This window comes from Macrotis lagotis, chromosome 1 (assembly GCF_037893015.1).
Source record: "Macrotis lagotis isolate mMagLag1 chromosome 1, bilby.v1.9.chrom.fasta, whole genome shotgun sequence".
Classification (NCBI taxonomy): Eukaryota; Metazoa; Chordata; class Mammalia; order Peramelemorphia; family Peramelidae; genus Macrotis; species Macrotis lagotis.
In genome coordinates this window covers 24,912,200-24,933,730 of record NC_133658.1, presented here as the reverse complement: position 1 = coordinate 24,933,730, position 21,531 = coordinate 24,912,200, and the positions used below count along the sequence as shown (strand labels likewise).

The following is a 21,531-nucleotide window of genomic DNA, read 5'->3' as shown; positions in this document are numbered from 1 at the left end:
TACTAAGGAGAGAGAGAGAGAGAGAGAGAGAGAGAGAGAGAGAGAGAGAGAGAGAGAGAGAGAGAGAATGAGAATCAGCTAAAAGATAATTTAGATTTGACTCTGAAATAAAATCAGAGCCCAGAGGTCCTTAGTCATGACTGCCATCTTCTCTCCTCACCCCAAACCTGGCTCCCTCTTCTGTTGAATTAAATTACAAATGGCAGGAATTCTTCTGCTATCCCAACAATCAAGAATCAGTTTTGGGAAGAGGGGAAGCACCAGGAGCCTACAGGACCAGCCTTGTGCTCTTGGTAATTTATAGCTACCTGGGGGTTGAGACCATAAATCTGAGATCTCTCCCCCTCCCTATCCTGAATCCATCAGAGCTGTGCTGGGGGATAATTGTTGCTTATTATATAACTCCTCAGTTTTCTTACTTATAAAATAGTCATAAGGGGGAAGTAGGAAGATTTTGGTTATAAAGTCAATCCAAAAAACTCTTGGATGGACATTGATACCAAAAATGAAATCAACAGCTTCCTCTCAGATCAAATATAAACTACTCAAGCGAGCATATCCTGGCTCCCACTCATCCTTCCAACCTTCTTCTTTCTCAGCACCTACTTCTCCCCTCCAAGACTTGGACATTCCCAGATCACCTCTGTCTCCCTGTCTCTAACTCTCAATCTGTCTCTCTATCTGTCTCATTTACTCTCTCAAACTCTGACTCAATGTCTCTCATTGTCTTTCAATCACTATCTCTCTGGATCTCTGACTCATTTTTTTCCCTCCACCTCTGACTCTTTCAATCTCTTGATCTTTCTGTCTCTCACTCTCAATCTGTGGCTGTCTCTTACGTTTTTCAGTCTCTGACTCTTATTCTCTCAATTTCTCTGCCTCTCTCCTTCCACAAATCTTTGCCTGACCCAATTGACAATGGAGTGCCCTGTAGCTCTTTTCCATACTCTGTTTCTAACCACTGTGTACATGGCTACTTCTTGTAAAAGTAGACTGTAAGCCCATTGAAGGCAGGATGACTTTTATCTTTCTGAGTATTCCCAAAACCTAGCAAATTACTTTATACATGCTACGGAAGAACTTAATTGTCTGTGGAACTGAATTGAGGGGTACTAAAACCCCTACCTTTGCAGGTAAAATTCATACTCTGGCCTTCAGGGGTGGGGGGGGGGGTGTTTTAAGCACTTTCTCTCCAATCTTTCCCAAAATCACTTTCACCAGTTCCAAAATAAAAAGGAAGCTCCCCAGGGCAGAGACCCACTTTGATTGAGGTTTTGAAAGATAGGCAAGAAGGTAAAAGTCTCTCATTCCTCGGCACACTCTTACCCCCAGTTCTAAGGTAAACCAAATTAAGCAAACACTGAATGAATTAAGAATAATAGGTTGTCAAGGAGTTCAAAAGGAGAGTTAGAAACTCACCTTCACTGAAAGAGAACAAAAGGTTCCTTTCCCAGGTTGAATTTCACTCCCTTCACTTAGCTACCTAACTCTGGAGCAAATCACTTAACTAAGCCTCAGTTTTTTCATCTGTAAAATAGGGATAATAATTTTTGGGTTAACCTACCATATGAGGTTGTTGTGAGGGGCAGATGAAATATGGGTGGTAAAGCATTTTATTCAAAGCACTACATAAATATTATTACTATGGTTCTATCTTGGACTGCATATTTTATTGAGCAAATATAAGAAATGAGCAAACATGAATCAAGACATAAATTAATAATAGTCCCTTGATGCAGCAGATGGAACAGGGAAAATAGTTGGGTTGGAACTTATTGGCCATTGTCAAAAGTCCAAGGTCCTATGTGACCTTGGACAAGACCACTAACCTCTCTCAGCTTTGGTTTTCTCATTCATACAATGGGGTTGTTGGACCAAATTGCTCCATAGTCCTTACCAACTCTAATGCTCCTCCTCTGAGAATCATAGCGTATAGTTTTCCAATCCAATCGGATGGCTAATTCCAACATAAAAAAGCAAACAAGACTTTTTTACTGACTAGGCACATGAGAAGTTTTACTAGGCATAGCCATGCATGGTCAAGTTAGAACTGTAGCTAAATGGATAGAGAGAAAAAGCTTGCTCTCCTAACTTATCTTTTGATCTTACTCAGCTTTATTTCCATAATAAACCAAAGAGGATCCTGGGAATGTCTAAATTCAAAGCAAATGTTCTCTCAACCCAGGCTTAAAGACTTATCTTAACCTACAAGCAAATTGCACCTATGTCTACCATGATGTCACCCTATGCTTACAAGGAAGACTTTCTAGAACCTCTGTCATAACAGGCTTGGAGCAGGTAGCTTTAAAAAGAAAAGACCAGAAGCCGTTAAAGAGTAATTCCTACCAAATGTGACAATATCCAGCAATAACTAGGGACTAATGGAAATGCTTACCCAGAAAAACATGAGATGTAAGTTGTCCCTCACAAATATGCCACGAATATAAATATTCCTTATAACTGTGCCATCTTTGACCATTGTAGGTATCTATGGGAAAGTGTGATCCAGATTTATGTAGAGAATGTTGCTTCATTACATTGTTTTTCTTCCTGTGCTTTTTTTTTTTTAAATTGCTTTGAACTACCAATAGCCTCTGGCTAACTAGAGAAAATGGAAAGGGGGAAGCTAGGTGGCTTAGTGGATAGAGCACCATCCTAGAGTCAGGGGGACCTGAGTTCAAATCCAGTCTCAGACACATAATAGTTACCTAGTTGTGTGACCTTGGACAAGTCACTTAGTTCCATTGCCTTGAAAAAAATAACATCGAAAATGAAAGCACATCAGTGGGGGCTCAAGAACTATTCCTTCATTTGGATATGGCTCTACAGAGGACAATAAACTTAAGACAGTTATTCTGGGGACTCTACATGGGAAAGGGACTACAAGATTTAAACTGAGTATTAATCTAATACTTTAAAATTATATCAACTATTAAAATTATATCAACTATCAAAACATATCAAATTATATCAACTAACATGAATTGTTTTTCTCAATTAGTGTCCCCATTTATGAGCCTTTTTTATGCTTGATCTGAGGGAAATGTGAAATGTTGAATAGCTATTTTCTGTTGTTATCATTTCCTAAGATTTTCTCAAAATGGATGATGAGCCTTGGGAGCTAGAATGAAAACATCTAATATTTCAAAAACACTTGAATATTTGCCAAATAATTTGCATTATTTTATTTAATCCTCACAATAAGCCTATGAAGTATCTACTCTGATAAACTCTGACACAGCTGAGGGAGATGGGACCCACACAACAAGTTCTGAAGATTGATAAATACCTTGAGGAAAGCAACCATGATGGTTAAAGGACCTGAGTCCTCATTATATGAAAACCAGTTGAAGGAGCTGAGCATGCCCAGCCTGGAGAAGAGAAGACTGGGAGGATAGGGAAGAAAAGGGGAACATGACAGCTGCCTCTTAATATCTGGAAGGCTGTTGTATGGAAGAATAACTATATATATATATGAATGACTGACAGATGGATCCCATCAGCCTTTTCCAAAAAAGATTACCACTTGTCTAGGTGCAAAAAAATGTTGCCAGGTTTTTTTAAACTTTCAACTTAATTTTATTTTCATCATTCAAAGGTTTAGATTATACTTAAACATGAGATTAGCTCCTGCAATGTACAAATCATACTTTAAATTCTAGGATGAGATCATGATGGTCTGAAATCTGAAAGGTAGCAGTCTGGTTCACATAAAATTACTTAGAATTTTGTTTGTTTGTTTGTTTAAGTGAAATGATTAGTCCTCTGTCCCCTGGGAAAGGATGCTTAAAGTGGGAAAGGATCCTACAATCTGATGGGGTGAATTACAATTTTCTTTGTTGTTGTTGCTGTTCAGTCATGTCCAACTCTTTATGATCCCATGGACCAGCCCTTCTGTCTTCCAGTCTTTCCCAAATCTGTCCAAGCTCATCCACTGATTCTGTGACACTAAACAGAATTTTTATTACATACAATGCGTTACAACACAATTTCTCTAGCCCCTCCTGGGCTTGGATGACTTACACTGGGTCTGAATCACATCAGTTCTTTAACCTCCCTAGGTAGAAGTTGCAAAGGGACCAATTACAAAAGTCAGGGAAAAGGCCCCAACCATTAGAACTAGCCACAAGAGGAAAGGATCACCACCTCAAGAGACAAAAGGTTCTCCTGTTGCAATAATTAAACCCAGGGAGAAATGTAACATAATCTATGGTCTGCGTGGTCCCCCCTCTTAGGCTGTGGGGAGTTTATGTTAGACAATGGGTTATGAGTTCAGTCATACCCTCTCTTTGCTACCAGTTAGGAAAATTCCAAACATTTAGGTAAAGTTTGGGTTATCGGTCTCATTTTTCATTTCTATCTATTTCTGGATAAGTCCTGGCCTCTTTTTGGTGAAGACCAAATTCATTTTATTGGATATTACTTGGATGACGAAGCAAGAGCTGGTGTCTGGGAATAGACAGCTTTGGAAGAGGAAGAGAGAGGAAAGAGCCCTTTCCTTGGGACATCCCCAGCCTGGGTCTTCTGCTATGAAATGCCCACAGAATGGATAAATCTCCACTGTATCTCTGTCCCACATGAGTCTGCCCTTTTCTCCTCAAAGATATTTTAGTGAGGCACCTGCTCCAATTTTTGGAATTCTTCATTCTTGCTAACTCTTAGTTGTGGTGGTAGTTCAGTTGTATCAGTTGTGTTTGACCATTCATTGCTCTTTTTCTTGGGGTTTTCTTGGCAAAGGTAATATATTGGTTTGCTCTTTCTTTCTCCAACTCATTTACAGTTTGAAGAAACTGAGGCAAACAGGGTCAAGTGATTTACCCAGGATCACATAGCTAGTGTAATACAAGTAGCAAGAGCAGCTAGGTAATACAGTGGACAGAGCACCAGGTTAGAGCCAGGAAGGCCCATGTTCAAATACAACCCCAGACACTTACTATGTAAAACCTGGGCAAGTGACAACCCTATTTGCCTCAGTTTCCTCATCTGCAAAATGATCTGGCGAATGGCAAAGCCCTCCAGTGGTTTCTCTTCCAAGAAAATCCCAATTTGGGGTCAAAGAGTCTGTGACAACTGAAATCACTGAAAAGCAACTAATTACAAGTATCAAGGAAAGAATTCAGCCCAAACCTGCAGTTTTCACTCTGGCTAGCCAGTAAGAATGAGGATTGTATAAAGGATTCTAGTCCCCTAAACTGAACATCAAAGAAAACTTCTCAGAACTCAGACTTCCTGTCTCCCCAGGAAACAACCTTCAATACACAAGCTAAATCTATTCCCACAGGATGGCTATGACCCCAAGCTCTTCACCTCTTTCTCCTAGCACACTGTTTCTGACTTAGTTTTAAAAGGTGACTTATTACAAGAGGGGAAACAGAAATTCAGAAATAATTACCAGTATTACCAAGAATTTAGGGCAATATTTTAGGGCAATAAAGAGATGATCTGACCAGTTCAAAGGTCTGTCAAATCCATAACTGTTTTGCAAAAACACTTTACCTAGGAGAAAGCACAAGGCATGCTGGGGTCAGAAAGGACTGACTTTCAGTCTACCTAACAATAACAAAAACAACCAGAAATAACACGTATGTCATGCTTTAAGGTTTGCAAAGCCAAAATATTTTATAAATATTATCTTAGGAACCCTGGGAGAGTTAAGTAATAGAATTATCCCCATTTTACAGAACCAGCAACTGAACTGGGCTCCCACAGCTAGTGTGCCTGAAGTTATATTTAAACTCAGATCTCCCTGATTCCAGGACTCTATAATTTTGCCACCCAGCTAGGAGGTGCTATTACTAGCCTCATTTTACAGATGGGGAAATTGAGGTAGAGGTGCATTGACTTGGCCAGGTTCGTACAGCCAGTAAATAATAAGATCAAATCTGAACTGATTCTGGACCTAAGCTTCCATCTGCTGAACCACCTAGCAACAGTTTATCCTCAGTACTAAAGATATCTGAGATAGCAAGATCCCAAAGCGGAAAAGCTTCCCGTCTGCAGGTGCTACTCAGTAACTGTATGAATTCAGTTCTCTGGGCCTCAGTCCACTCCCTGGGACTCACCTCCTGCCTCCAGGGATCTGGGGGAGGTGTTTCTGGGCTGCTGAAATCACAGATCCTAATCTTTTTCTGGTATTACCAGTATGGGGTGAGGGAGGAAATGGGATGTCCCCAGGCCAGGGTAGGAGGCACACAGCTCAGCAACACTGAGTGCCCATGACTGGCCCAGAGTCACACAACAGGGATTAGAGGCACGTCTTATTTATAACAACCTTCCTTTGAAGGTGGTGTTGCTCTTTAGTCGGTTCAGTCAAGACTGTCTTCATGGTTCTATTTGGGTTTTCTTGGAAGTTCATTTTACAGATAAGGAAACAGGCAAATGAGGTTAAGGGCCTTGCTCAGAGTAGCTAGTTCACATAGCTAGTAAATGTCTGAGGCTGCATTTGAACTCGGGTCTTCCTGACTCTTCTACTGGTGCTGTATCCACTGTGCCACCTAACTGTCCTTAATAGAGGAGTAAACTGTGACCTAGAAAAGCCATGTTCTTTCCCAAGAGTCTCACAGTTAGCAAGTATCAGAGGTAGGATTTGAACCCAGATTTTCTGATTCCAGGTAGGATTCAAGACTATTCCAGAGAGCAGTTAGAGCACCGGCCCTGGAGTCAGGAGGACCTGAGTTCAAATCCAGTCTCAGACAATAATTATTTAGCCATGTGACCTGGAGCAAGTCACTTAACCCCATTGCCTTGCCAAAAAATCCCAAAAAACAAAGACTATTTTAGCAGGGGTTCTTGGAGAGAAAGCAAGCTGCCCCCTCCCTAAGCATCTTCCCCATCTCTTTCCCAGGGATCATCAATCACTCAAAAGGTTAGTAAGGTAGTTAATGTTAGCTAGTAAGCATTAGGCCCAAGATCCAAAGACCAAGGAAGGAAAGAGCCTGTCTAAAGCTCAGACCAATTCAGGGGGCTAATTCACCCAGGATCCAGAAGAGGTCAATAGGCCAGGGGATAAGGCACTGCCTCTGTGATATCACAGAACAGGGGCCCGCTGATCAGATAAAACCCTCTCCCAGTACAGCAGCAGATAGAGCACTGTCCTTGGAGTCAGAAGGATGGGAGTTTGAATCCAGTTTCAAACATTTACTAGCCATATGACTTTGAGCAAGTCACTTAATCTAATTACCTCACAACCAGAGTCATCTCTAGTCATCCTGATTCCCAGCTGGCCAGTGGACCCAGATGGCTCTGAAGGACAAAGTGAGACTGGTGACTTAGCACCACTCCCCCTTACTCAAATCCAATGCATGTACCTGCCATGGCATCACCTCCCTGATGTCATGGTCTTCTTCAAGAATGAAGGTCAAAACATTATGGTCTTTGGGTCTTAGGGCACCTAGGTGGCATAGTTAATAAGGAAGATGGGAGTTCAAATCCAGCCTCAGACCCTTGCCACTTACTAGCTGTGTGACCTTGGGCAAGTCATTCACTCCGATTGCCTCACATCCAGGGCCATCTCCAATAGTCCTGATTCCTATCGGGTCATTTGACCCCAGATGTGCTCTTGAGGATAAAGCGAGGCTTGGTGACTTAGCACAAGCTCCACCCCCCAATTCAAATGCAATTCATGTGCTTGTCACGGCATCATCTCCCTGATGTCGTGGTCATCTTCAAGAATGAAGGTCAAACATTACTATTGCTATTCTCAAGGTCTTGCTTAGAGCACTTGGGTTAAGTGACTCGCCCAAAGTCACACACTCAATAGGTGTCAAGACACCAAGGTTTTAAATCTAAGACTGCTTAGCCCAGAGCAGGCACTTAATAAATATTCTTTGACTGACAGATACATTGACTCCAGCCCTAACCATTCCCATATTGTAGTCCTTTTGGCATTCTGGTGATGCCTATGAATTCCTCTTTTGGAAGCATGTTTTTAATTGCATAAAATAAAATATATGAGATGACAAAGGAAATCAATTTTGTTGAAATACAAATGTAGATTTGTGGGTTTTTTCCTATCCAACTTAATGAACCCCTTTTCAATTAATTTGTGAACCCCTCAGGTTAAAAATTCTTATTCTACACCAATAACCAATGTCCTTAATTAACTAAGCCCCTTGGCTTGACCCAGTAGTCTACACTGCAATCTACACTGCCAAAGTCAATTGTGTATAGCAGCAATACTAACTCCAAAACCAATTTGATGCTGGGAATGGACAGGACGCCCATCTCTTCCCCACGACATTAAGGAAGGGATTTCTTCCCAAATGTTTTCTGTCTTTACCTCTAAATCCTATCCCACCATTCCTATGATAGCCCCTACCTACCCATTCGATTCATCTCAGCCAAGATGTAATCAGAGGGCAGAAAGAATCTTTTAAAGAATCAGTGGGAGGATCTCCCATTCCTGGCAGACTTTCCCTTCCCTTTCTCCTTTTCAGGTTCTAAAGGCTCCTGGGCTTCCTGCCCATTTGGGGGGACAGATGGGGGGAAAGAAGGCAGAGAAAATTAACAGAGCCCTGAGCACAGTGGGTTGTGCCAGGAAACTTAGAGGGGAGAGGAAAAGAAATGTCTCGTTTTTCCATTTGGTTTTTTAAGAGTCCCAATTAACATCCTCCATTCAGGAGGCCCTCCTAGGTCCAAAAAGATCAAATAAAATAAAGCCTTGGAAAGTACTAATGTTCAAGGCAGGCCATAGTAGATAGTTCTCCCAAGTATAATTTGAGACTAATAGATCTGGTGCAGGTAGGTGATACAGTAGAAAGAGTTAAAACCTGTCTGTGTGACTCTGAACTAGTCACTTCACCCTGTGTGCCTCAGTTTCCTCATCTGTAAAATGAGCTGGAGAAAGAAATGGCAAGCTACTCCAGTATCTTTGCCAAGAAACCCCCAGAAGGGGCCATGAAGGGTCAGACACAACTGTACACAACTATACAAGAAGTGGAAGAGTCCCTACTCTTGCCTTCTGACTCTCAGTAAATCACCTGCCCTCATTGGTCTCCACTTTCTTCATCCATAAAATGGAGGTGTTTCACTAGATCAATTCTGAGACCTGAAGGATGATCCTATTAGAAATAACAAAGTTGGTCCCACCTCTCCGCCCGAAATAACAGCAAAATGTCCTCTCCCTCAGGTCTGATATTCAAGCTTTAGAACTTCAATCCCTTGGATAATTTAATTGGTTCTAAGCAACTCTCTGAGATATAAGTGGCCACTGATGGAGGGATTGTCCTCATCTGGGCCATCCCCCTATTGAAGGAAGCCCTAACACTTGGCATGAGTGAGATTATTGGAGTAGAGAGGAACTGGATGCCAATGAGAGAAAGGGATTCAGAAAACTGAGCAAAGGGTAGAGGAAGTAGTAGATGTTGGTGGGACTCTACGGGAAAATGAAGAAGATTCTACGACCTGATCTGTGGGGTCAGTTGTGTCCTTTTCTTCTCTCCGAAGGACTCTGCTTCCAGGAAGACAATGGCATACTTTTCCTATTTCATGAAGGGATTCTTGCCCAAAGGATTCTGGGAGGCTGACTCTGAAGCAGTAAGAGAGTCTCCCTCCCATTCCTGGAGCAGCAGCTGCCTCATGAGAAAAGACAGCAGGACAAATCATTTGGACAAATCCTTAACCTCCCCTAGCTTGAACCTCCTCATCTGTAGAATGAGAAGGATGGTCTAGAATAAGTGCTCTGAAGTCCCTGTCAGAACAGCTTCCACAGTCCTAGGGTCCACATGGAATAGATCCTCTTCTCTCTCTCCCCCCACATCCTCATCTTTGTTGCTTGCCTCCGATCTTCCCCTTAGAACCTATATTGCTTATTCTGCCAGAGTAATTAGTCTAGAACCCTGCTTAGATCATGCCCCTCCCCTGCTCAAGAACCCCACCCTGTTATTTTTTTATATGTTCTTTTTTGTGCTTCTTTTATATCCCCCTAAGTCTCCCACCCTTGGCTCCTATGATCTATTATCCTTTGTTCTTGTATGACCTGGACAGCACCTATTGTTCAGGAAAACCTGGAGAATGGTCCCTGCTTTCAAAGAGGTAATATTCTAAATGGAAGACAATGCATGTGTGTGAGACACACACAAACACACAACCCTATTACCTGATTCTATTGTTAGCATTAAATTCAAAGTTCCCTGTGATCTGATCTCTTCCCTTCCATGCACTTCCCATCAGCCAGGATATGCTCAGTCCCATCTTTATACCTTTGCTCACACTGTGCCACTGCCAGAGTTGCTTCTCCCTTCCCTCCGCTTATTCTAATTCTATTCATCTGTCAGTTTTCTAGCCTTCTTACCACATGGGAAAGTATTTCTCATTCTTTACCCCTTCCATGACCCAGTGACACCGATCAGCCTCCTTTTAATTCTTTGCAAATGACATTCATATCCCTACTCTGTCATCTTCATCGGCTCCTCCTCCGTGTCTATAATACTTTCTGTCCTCATCTCTACTTCCTTCAGTACTTCTGCAAGAAGCCTTGTTCAGTCCTCCTAAACCATCGTGCGTTCCTTCTGAGACCATCCCCAATTTATCCTGTCTATACCTTGCTTGGGCATTGTTGTCTCTCCCATTTGACTGAAAGCTCCTTGAAGACTCCAACTCTTAGGACCTGACCTAGCTTATTGACTGACATTCAAAGCCCAAAGGAAAAGTTCCAGTATCCTATAAGAAGTCTTCGCTGACTGTCCTGTCCCCTTAGGATCTTTCCCTTACTTCACTCCTCCAACACCAACACGCCATCTCATAAAAGTCCTAAGTGGCTTTTATAATCATTTCTTCTCACACATGTCCCTCTTTTCCCTGAGATGTCCCATTGGCATCATGTCCAAAATGGAAGTTGTGATCTTCCCCCTAAATCTATCCCTCTTCCAAAACCTTCTCGTTTCTATCCAAGGAGTAATCATCTTCTCTATCAACCAAGTTTACAACTCTGAATTCACCTTCTCTTCTCTCTTCCTCTCTTCTTTTATCCAATCAGTTGCCAAGTCTTGTCAATTCCACAACACCTGTCCCAGAAGCCCCTCTGTGCCCCCCCACTTACCTGGTCCCCACTCACCTAGCTTGGGTTCCCATCTCAAGTATACTAATATAGTCCAGTTCCCTGTCCTCTCTCTATTTTGTTCCCCACATAACTGCCAACCAACTAACAGCATTTACAGAGATGTTTAGCAGCTATGTTTCTGTGTTAGGTCCTGAGATTTGAAAATTTCAAGGCAGGAATAAAACAGCCCCCTGCCCTCGTGGAGCTTATATTCTAAAGGGAAGGCATGTCTAACACACATACATACACACACACACACACACACACACGTACACAATCTTGCACAAAGCTTGGGGTAGATAGCAGCTAGGGCGAGCAAGAAAGGTTTGAACAGAAAGGGGCAGTTCAGCTTAGTTTAAGGGAAAACTAGGAATTCTTAAGTAAAAATGAGGAGGGAATGCACATGAGCCTGGGCAAAGGTCTGGAGGTGGGTACAAGAAATGGTAAGGTTAGTCAGATCATATTACTCATCAGAACTCTTCAATGGCTCCCAATTGGTTCAAAGATCAACCAATCAATAAACATATAATAATAAATGTTTCCTATGGGAAGCTAAACATAAACACCTTTATGTGTCTTCTCCCATAAGACTACCAGGTCCTTGAAGGCCAGAAATGTCTTTCTATCTCCTTACATTTGTAATACAGTTGTATTCATTTGTGCTTACTCAGCATAACATGGTGACTCACACAGAAGCGGCCAATAAATTCTGGTTGACTCGACTTGATTTGGCACTATCTTTCTGATTTTATTTCACACTATTTGCTTATGGAGCAGCCAAACTGGACCATTTGGCTATTCCCCCAACATAAACATGCTCTCTCCCACTTCTAGGCATCCTCTCGGGCTCCCAGCCCTGCAAGTCTGGCCAGGCTGGAATGTGCTCTGCTCCTCCCCCCCCCCCCAACTTCTCAGAATCCAGAGGTCTTCACTCCAGAATATGTGCTATGGCCATCTCTTGTTCAGATCTCACAGACTCTGGCTCTCTTCATCCTTATTTATCTACTTACATCAGATTCTACTATCTTAGATCTAGCACAAGAAATATCCTGAAAGATTATCTAGTCTGATCCCATCATGTTACAGAAAAGAAGGGCAATGACGCTACAGATTATGCAGTACTGAGGTCTAATCTCCTCCTACCCCAACAGAATGTCAACTCCTTAAGAACAGTGACAATCCTCTTTCTGCCCACTCTCCAAGGGGACTTTTTGTTGTTCAGTCTGATTACTCAAGACCCCTGTTGGGGTTTTCTTGGCAAAAACATTGGAGTGACTTGCCATTTCCTTCTCCAGTTTATTTTACAGATAAGGAAACTGAGGCCCAGGGTCACAGAGCCAGTGAGAGTCTGAGGCTGGATTTGAACTTATGAAGATGAGAGTCTTCCTGACTCCAGGCCTGGCACACTATCCACTGCAGTGCCACCTAGCTACTTCCAAGATGCCTAGCACTTTGCATGATGGTGTTAGATAATAGGGGCTTAGTAAATGTTTGTCACATTGAATTGAAATTCATTAAACATACTTTTTCACCAGGGGTCATCTGGAGACAAAGTCCCCGCATTGCTATCTAACCCAGGACAGTAATTGTGATGGAAAGAGAGATGTTAAGTTCCTGGGGTGGTAACTGGAGCCAGGAGCCAAGCAAAAAGACAAACCAGACTAGTGACTTCCCTCCCCCTTCTCTGGCAGGAGCTAGGAATTCCTGCCACTTCCGGATCATCTCCACCCCTCCTGCCACTGTCTGTGAAACTTCCACCTGAAGTTGGCCAGACCCAGTGAGGTCAGAGCTGTTGCCAAAGATACCAAAAAGAACCAAGAGGGTGTGGGGAGCTATGTGGCAACAAGAACCCATCAGTCAGTCCATACCAGGAAGGCTCATGGGATCCCAGGAGAAAGGGAGAGAAAAGGCTGGGGACAGAGGCAAAGAGGGTCAGCTAAAGAGAGGGTCACCCTGAAAGAGAGGGACAGGACAGCAGGAGGGGGAGGGGAAGAGGCAAACTCATCATGTCTAAAATGATGGGAATGGGAAATGAATGAGAGGGGAGTTTGAGGCAGCCTGGGAAAAGATCCAAACTCTATGGCTAAAAGAGTCCTCCAAAATCACTTAATCCAATGTCTCCATTTCACAAATGAAGAAACAGACAAATAGAAAGTAAGTATCCAAGGCTGAATTTGAGCATCTTCCTCATGGATACAAATGAGAGAGAGAGAGAGAGACAGAGAGACAGAGAGAGAGAGAGAGAGAGAGAGAGAGAGAGAGAGAGAGAGAGATTGATTGATTGTGGACAATTAGGTGGCAGAGTACAATCCTGGAATCGGGAAGACTCATCTTCCTGACTCCAGATTTAGCCCCAGACACTTACTAGCTGTGTGACCATGGGTAAGTCATTTATTCCTATTTGTCTCAGTTTCCTCATCTGTCAAATGAACTGGAGAAGAAATTGGAAAAATATCTTTGCCAAGAAAACCCAAAATGGAATTGCAAAGAGTGAGACACAATTGAATAATAACAAAAATAAATGTGTATGTACATTTTTTTCAAAAAGTTTCTTTATTCATAAAGTGAAATATTTGAAGTTACACTCCTTCCCAATGAGGGCTTTGGAACCTTAAAAGAAAAAGTAAATGGTAAATTTTAACACTTTGGAATAGGCTGATATTTTAAGTAATTAGATTTTTTTCTTTTTTTCTTTTTGCAATAGCAGCAGAACGAGGTTCTGTTAACTCGTTTCATACATATGTGTGTGAACATGTAAATCAATTTTATGTATATATGCAAATATTTTTATATTTTATGTGTAGATATAGATTAGGTATAGGTATAGATATATAGATAGATATGGATATGGATATGGATATGGATATGGATATGGATATGGATATGGATATGGATATGGATATGGATATGGATATGGATATGGATATGGATATGGATATGGATATGGATGGAGAGAGAGAGAGAGAGAGAGAGAGAGAGAGAGAGAGAGAGAGGAGACAGTGGCACAGGACTATCCAGTATGGTGTGGCCTGTCCTCATCAGAGAAGGTGCTATGCTCTATCAGCAAAGCTGAATCATGGGAGCTCAAAAGGAACGTGAGATGGACAAGTTTAGAGAATCTACCCTAATATTCACAGGGCCCATTTGCACCTGATATATGGTAGAGCATTTCAAGCTTATAACAGTCTGATCAACCACAGCCAGACATACTGTAACTTGACTCTAACATTCGGATGCCGTTTTGGTCCTGCCCAATACATACAGCTACACACATATTTACCTGTATGTGTATCTGCATATGCATGTGCTGTGATATATAACCATATACATGCTTCATCGATAAATCACATCTACCTATTTACATGCTTTCTCCCATTAGACTGGACTATAAGTTCCCTGAAGGCAGGAACCACCTTCATGCCATCCTCTCTATCCACAGCCTTATATCTCCTCACACATTAAATCCTCACTAAATGCTTACTGATTTAGTTTAACTGAAGTCTAAATTCACACAAAGGACCAGAGACCAAGAACTTTCCTCAGAGGCCAGTTTGTCATTTTTATAGTCACAGAAACCAAAGTGGAGGAAGATGAGAGTTTCCTGAGGTCACACAACCACTGGAGACAAGACATGAAGCAGATATACAAAAAGGGAGAAACTGAGAAAAGACCAAGAGGAGGAAAAGACCAGTATAGAAAGGAGTGGGGGTAAATGGGACAGGAAATGGAAATGTTAGGATGGAGAGGGGAGGGAGGAGAGAGAGAGAGGACAGACAGATAGATACAGTGTGGATACTGGAAAATTATTTTTGTTATTAACTGATAGGGGAAAAGGAAGGAGTAGAGAGTAGAAAGAGAGAGAGGGAAAGGGAGAGAAAAAAAGGGAAAAAAGAGAAGAGTACAGAGAATAAGAGATGGAAGAATAAGAAAGAGCAGAACAGAGAGAAAGAATTAAAGAATGAGTAAATGAATGAGTATGTCAAAGGACAAAAGAGGAAACAATAAACATTAGAAATCAAGAAGAGCCAAGGCAAACAGGCTTGGATTAATGTCCAAGAGAACTGAGGAAGAGACACAGGGCAACTGCAAGTTTCAAAGAAAAAAAATGTGTCAGTGGCTCCCCTGTGGACTGGGACTTGTAATTTATTTGGTTTTGCTCGGAACCAGCCACTTTTGGGTCATTCCAACCATGTCTAGCTCCAGGTACACATACACACAGTCTCATACACACATATATATTCTCATTTACACATATCACATATACTTACATTCTCATACAGTTACATTATCAAACACAAACACACACATGATCATAGAGACACACGTTCTCATACGCTCATTAACACACACAGTCTGCCTTCTCTCACTAACAGGGGTATTCCTGTCCCCAACCTCAGTTTTCTGTGTCTCTTCCATCAGTTCTCTTGGACATTAATCTCAAGATATGCAACCAGATATCAGGAATCATTCAGACCCAGGGGGAATTTCCTCTGGGGAAATAGGACCCCAAGGAAAGTTAACTTTCCTTAGGGTAGGGAGGGAAGAATCTTGCCAGCAGGATAAAATTCTTAGATCACAGCTAAAGTCAAAAATCCTTAGTGGTTCCCTGTCATCTACTACCAAGAGATAGATCACATTTATATTGGCTTCAAAATTTGCCAAGATGAGGGGCAGCTAGGTGGTGCAGTGGAGCACCAGCCCTGGAGACAGGAGGATCTGAGTTCAAATCCAGCCTAAAACACTTAATAATTACATAGCTGTGTGACCCTGGGCAAGTCATTTAACCCCATTGCCTTAAAATAAAAAAAAATTGCCAAGATGCCAATAGATGTGTGTATGAATGTGTGTGTGTATATAGATATAATTTGGTTATATTATGTATACTGAATCTCATTTGATTTCCTCCCCCAATAATATCCCCATTTTACAGATGAGGAAACAGGCTAAGAACAGTTCAATGACTGGCCTATAATCCCACAGGTAATTAGCAGCAGGGATCGTGACCCCCCCCCTCAAGCAATTATTCCACCACCTCCCATTGACTTCCTCCAGTTCTCTAGATTAAATTCAGTACCAGAAACATGTATGAAGCACCTATGACATAGGCCAGGAGTTGGAGTCAGAAAAGTCCAAGTTGGGCTCCTGCCTCTGAGTTTTACTGGTGCAGTGGCTAAAGGGAAGTCATGGGACCAGAGATGTAGATAGAGCTGGAAGAGTCCTTAGGGCCTCCAGGACCAGCCCCCGGTGGTCAAGGAAGGTTCTAGAGTCCCAGAGTTCCAGGGTCAGGCAGCTGGTTTCTTAGAAAGTCAATATCTGAGTCCAAACCTTCCTTCAACCAGTGCTAGTCCATAAAGCTTCCACTTTTTGTTTCAGTTTCTGCCCATTTGATACATCTGTCCAGAATTTGGGCAGTATCTTCCATTGGCCCTGCCTTACAAGGTCAATGCTTCATTATCTTAATTATCATCGCCTTATGGGAATGTAAGCTTCTTGAGGGCAAGAATTCTCCTTGTTTTTTATTTGTCTCTCCAGGGCTTAATACAGTGTCTGCACAGTGTAAAATAGATGTTCAGTAAATGCTTAAGGATTGAAGGACTGATAGTAGTAGGAAGCTAAGCAATGTCTTATCCCCTCAAACAATGAACAAGCCAAGGAAGATTCAACGGAGAAGAAAAAATCTGAGAATATTTCCAAAGGTTTTGGAATGATCATGGGCCAGGGTTTCCCTTCCCTCTGCCAATTGCCCTGCTACAGATGAACATTTCTGTCTATTTGGAAATAGTTGAACTTCCCCTCCAAAGGTGGGATTAGTACCAGGCTCTGGGAGGCTGGTCCCCAGCAAGCAGCTGGCAGTCATCTGCACATGCCCGTGACCTTCTCTGACCACAGACTCTTGTTGTTCTCCATCCCCTCCCAACAGCCTGCTGGCCAGAGATTATGCTCATGGAAGCCCCAAAGACTTCTGGGTGACTAAGATAACAAGCCCTGCCCCAGAGACAGTTGTGATCTCAAGTGACCCTGTTTCCCTCTTGGGGAAACAGGTCATGCCCAACCTTGTCTCATGGAAGCCTCTTCAAATCTTGTCGCTCAAAGGACCTGCTAAAGTCATCTCCATCCCCCTGCCTCCCCGTTGCAGAAGCAAACCACAGTCTCAATAACTTCCCCCATCTCGGGCCAAATTTATAATTCTGAGAGGGAACAACTGGGCCGCAGAAGGGGAACAGAGGTCAGAAACTGGAGACCGTGGGAGCAGCCAGCCCCAGAGTCGTCACCTACTTCTGGTCCTTTGTGAACTTTCCCTGATAGAAAGGTGAGATTTGAACCCAACACCTCTAATCCTAGAACCAGTGATCTTTCTACCTAATTCAGAAAATAAAATGCTAATGAAGGGACGGTTGGGTGGTGCAGTGGATAAAGCATGGGCCCTGGAGTCAGGAGGACCTGGGTTCAAAACCAGATTCAGATACTTAATAATTACCTAGCTGTGCGGCCTTGGGCAAGTCGCTTAACCCCATTGCCTTGCAAAAACAAAAAAAAAAAAAGCTAAAAAGAAAAACATGCTAATGAAGAGCCTACTGCTCAAAGGACACTATTCCAAGATAACACTAGCTAGCACTTACCTAGCATCTTCAAATCCTCAAAGAACTTTCCAAATATTGCCTCATTTCATTCTCCTAGGAACCCATTATCATTTCACTGATGAAAAGACTAAAGCAAACTAGTTAAGTGACTTGCTCAAGGTCACACAACTTATAAGTACCTGAGACTAGATGTGAACTCAGGTTTTCCTGACTCCAGTCCCAGTGCTTTATCCACTTCACTGCCTTTAAGATGGTGAGGGGGGCAGCTAAGTGGCACAGTGGATAGAGCACCAACCCTGAGTTCAAATCCAGCCTCAGACATTTAATAATTACCTAGCTGTGTGACCTTGGGCAAGTCACTTATCCCTATTGCCTTGCAAAAACAAAAACAAAAAAAAGAAAGAAAAAGATGGTGTGAGAGACATACATTTTAGCCAAAATATAGTCCTGTCCTTCAGAGAGTTTACAATCCAACCTTCTCAGGGAACACTCTCTTCCCTGGTCAAGTTGGTCCTTCTGTTCCCCCAACATGTTGTGGTCATGTCTGCCTCCCAATCTTTGATCATAGTCTTCTCCCTGCCCCATTCAGGAATGGCTCCCTCTTAATCATGATAGGACACATGCTTCTATGTTTGCATACATTTACATACATACATGTCCATACACACACATACACATATATTTGCCCTAAAGTTTGCAAAGCACCTCATTTTCCATATTTCATTTAAGCCTTATTAGCCCTTTCAAGGGAACACTAAAAGAAATAAGATTCCCATTTTACAGATGAGAAAACCAAGGCGGCATGCTATACAGAGAACACCAGACTTAAAGTTGGGAAGACCTCAATTGTCACACACTCACCGTGACGCTAGGCAAGAGCTTTCACTCCCATTGGTCTCAGTTTCCTCATCAATAAAATGAGGGTTTCTGAATCTAAATCTGTGGTCACTTGGCAAGCAACATCAGAGGGAAAATCTGAACCTAGGCCTTCCCAACTCCAACCCCAGAATCAACCCCTTTATATCTCTTCACTCTGACTCTCTCCTGTCCATTCCAAAGCACATTGCAGACCTTAAGAGTGCTGAATAAATGTTTCATTGATCTTTATGTAGTTTATTGATGCCTTTTGTCTTCATATCAAAGTCATTTCCCACCTACTTCCATTCTTTGCAGGGAGAGGACCCCTCCCCAGTGATTTCTCCTAGCATCAAAGAAAAACAATTAAGAATAAATAGATTCAGAAATCTTATCTGACATCATATACAGTACTCTGCCCCAGTAGTACACCACCTTTCTGCTGTAAGGGAAGAGCACTAACTAGGAGCTAATATTATTTTCATTTCAGTCTCATCTCTTCCAGGAAGTCTCCCTAAACTGAGGAGGTCATATTGGAGACCCTTGAGTTTTTGAGGGTTTTTGGAGGTAAGTGGGGTTATGTGCCTTGCCCAGGGTCGCACAGCTAGTAAGTTTCTGAAGGCAGATTTGAACTCAGTTTGCCCTGAATCCAGACCTGGTGCTCTATCCACTCTGCCATCTAATCCCCCCAGTTCTTCTTAACCAAAATAGCAAACAAATCAGCATTTAATTTCTGGGTGATGATTCATGGCTGTTAGCGCTATCCTCTCACATACAGCCTTTGCCTATCTCTTCTACTACAAACCACTAGGGAAAAGCTCTTCCTTTGGTTAATAGAGGCTGGCATCTGGTAGATAGGAAATTCAGCTTGCTATCTGGCCCTGTCATAGGTTAAACTGCCTGCCCTCTGGGATGTCCTCAGTGGAAAAAAAAACAAAGAGGGGAGTAGGTCAGTGGCATCTGAGGAAAAAAAGGAAAGATCACAGTCTAAGAACCAGAAAGTAATGATGTAATGGGAAGTTGGAAGTCAGAACTGCCTCTTCCTAGCAGTATGACCTTGGCCAAGTCATTTGTCTTGGCTTCAATTTCCTTAATTATAAAATGAAGGGGTTCAATTTAGTTGGACTGTGAATTCCTTGGCACTTTCTTATGTCTGTGTGTGTGTGTGTGTGTGTGTGTGTGTGTGTGTGTTTTCAGGGCTTGGCACCTTTAATAATCCTTTTTGCAAATTGAGGTTAAGTGACTTGCCCAGGGTCACACAATAAATGTCTTTGTACTATTAACTGACTGATGATTTCTGAGATCCTTTCATGTCCTGATCTCCCACAATAATTGACAAGGCTATATGAAATGCCTTCTACATCTAGACTTTCCTTATCATAGTTTCAATATAGATTGTGAGTCAGCATAAGAATATATAGGGGCAGCTAGGTGGTGCAATGGATAGAGCACCAGCCCTGGAGTCAGGAGGACCTGAGTTCAGATTTGACCTCAGACACTTAATAATTACCTAACTGGGTGATCTTGGGCAAGTCATTTAACCCTACTGCCTTACAAAAAAAATTTTAAAAAAAGAAATTCTATGGAAATTTGGGGGGGTAAGTTTTATGGAAGCTGCAGTCAAGACACAAAGACCTATAGATGACAGAGAATCGATGACCAAATACTTAATCTAATTTTGCAGTAAGGTCTAAAAACATCCCATAAAAGAAAAAGAAAAAATTGAACTTCTCTGATATTAAGAGAGGACCAAAATATCTTGTGGATTTGCCAGATCATGGGGGTGCTACACTCCCAACCCCAGTGGAAGTATCTACCTGTATTCCAAATCACTTTTCCCCAACCACTCTATGAACAATGACTACCCCCATTTTACCTGTTATGGAGGGTGACATAGCTGGGGTTAGAACTGGGGACTAGCCTCCTGCCTCCAGATGACTTAGCCTCCAGATGGGGCTCTCCTCTCTTCCTGTCTTGCAATGTGTACTTGGATAAGTCAGTTCACTTCTCTACATCTTCATGGCCTCATCTTTAACATGGGTGCTGCTTGGCTCCCAAGGACACGTCAAGAAGCCAAGGATCCAGGCGGCTAGGTGGCACAGTGGATAAAGCACCGGGCCTGGAGTCAGGAGTACCTGGGTTCAAATCTGGTCTCAGACACTTAATAATTACCTAACCATGGGGCCTTGGGCAAGCCACTTAACCCATCTGCCTTGCAAAAACCTAAAAAAAAAAAAGTCAAGGATCTCTTTCATGCCCGTCCCAGACTCCCAGAACCCCCAATAGGAAGGAATGTTGGTGGCAGCAACCCCCAAAAAGGTCCTCTGGACCAGAGTTGACAAAGGGCAACCATCCAGTCTGGAATGGGAGGCCTCCAGTAGGAGGGCACTCACTTCCCCCAAGGCAGCCCTTTCCCCTCTGGAACAGCTCCCTCTGTTTGGACAGAAAACTGGGGGTCATTTCCACCCACTGTGGATAGTTCTGCCCTATTGGGCCAAGTTGAACAAAGCTAATCCCTCTTCCATAGAAATTCCTAGGAAATATTTGAAGGTGGGTATCATGGTGGGTGAGGAGGAGGGACCCAGGGACTTCTCATCTCCAGAGAAAATATCTCTTGGTGCTTGAGAGGACCATCATCTACCTCTCTTGGATCCCTAAGGCTTGTCAAAGAGTAGGTACTTAATAAATGCTTCTTGACTAACCAAGCAAACACCCAAAGATAATTCCCCCCAAAATATTTGACCTTTTTCAGTTTTGAGCTTCCAAGAGGCCTCTTCATCTTTAGGACTCCAATTTAGTAGCAGGCATGGTAGACTCCCATTAAGTACTCAGACCTCCTCAAATACTCCCAGTGTGTTCTCAGACCTCCAAGACTCCCTCTGTGTGTTCAGATCTTCTCAGACTCCTACTATGTACTCAGACCTTCTCAAGAACTCCCACTGTGTGCTCAGACCTCCTCAAAGACTCCCACTGCATCCTCAGAACTCCTTAAAGACTCCCACTCAGACCTTCTTACAGACTCCTACTGAGTGCTCAGACCTTTTCAAGGACTCCCAC

At 42.6% G+C, this 21,531-nt stretch overlaps 1 protein-coding gene across 6 annotated transcripts in view; it reads right to left on the bottom strand.

The window, feature by feature from the left end:
* Positions 1-21,531, bottom strand: part of SMOX (spermine oxidase) — a 125,716-nt gene that overhangs the window by 42,682 nt on the left and 61,503 nt on the right. The gene's annotated exons all lie outside the window — the stretch shown is intronic.